Source organism: Cyprinodon variegatus, unplaced genomic scaffold (assembly GCF_000732505.1).
Source record: "Cyprinodon variegatus isolate N-32 unplaced genomic scaffold, C_variegatus-1.0 Scaffold203, whole genome shotgun sequence".
Classification (NCBI taxonomy): Eukaryota; Metazoa; Chordata; class Actinopteri; order Cyprinodontiformes; family Cyprinodontidae; genus Cyprinodon; species Cyprinodon variegatus.
Genome location: NW_015150656.1, coordinates 144,309 through 144,973, shown reverse-complemented (window position 1 = coordinate 144,973; position 665 = coordinate 144,309). Strand labels below are relative to the sequence as shown.

The 665-nt window shown below is 46.5% G+C and overlaps 1 protein-coding gene across 1 annotated transcript in view; it reads left to right on the top strand.

Annotated features, from left to right (window-relative positions):
• The window catches only part of pnpla7 (patatin like phospholipase domain containing 7), a 53,759-nt gene that overhangs the window by 12,287 nt on the left and 40,807 nt on the right, over window positions 1-665 (top strand). The window lies entirely within an intron of this gene.

Below are 665 nucleotides of genomic sequence, written 5' to 3'. Positions count from 1 at the left end.
ATATTACTGATCTTGCTGGATTTTATTCTGCTTTACTTCCATAAATTGCAGGATCTTCTTTACTTTAAACCTTAAAAGCCTTGCCCTCATAATTTGCAAGTTAATTTATTTATAAAGGCTATTTTAAGTATTGTGATCAATCCCGGCGCATGCGCGCTTCATTTGCAGTCTGGACGCTGAGGGTAAACATCCTGCGGCTCTGACAGCAGCGCTGAGAGGGAGTCCTGCGGGAGCGGGAGAACGGGGTTGGGATGGGGGAGGCGCCCCAGCAGCTGCCGCTGGAGGACAAGAGTAGGAACAATACATGCTTTCACGTAAGAGTCTCCAAAAGCCGACAGTGACACCGTAAAAAGTCGCCAGATTTGTCGCTAGTTGCTTTTTTGAAAAATAGTCGCTGGAGGGGTCTGAAAACTCGCTAAATATAGTAACAAAGTCGCTGAGTTGGCAACACTGCGCAACTGCAGCGCTGGCTCGCTCTGCCGTAATTTTTTTTCTTTCCCCGTTTCAGTCAAGTGGCAGTGATGACGACGGCGGCGGATGACGCATTAATCGCGCGACACAACTAATCGATGATGAAATTCGTTGCCAACGCTTTTAAAAGTCGATTTTATCAATTCGTTATTGCAGCCCTAGTTTGACTCTCAGTTAGGGTTCTAACACAGAGA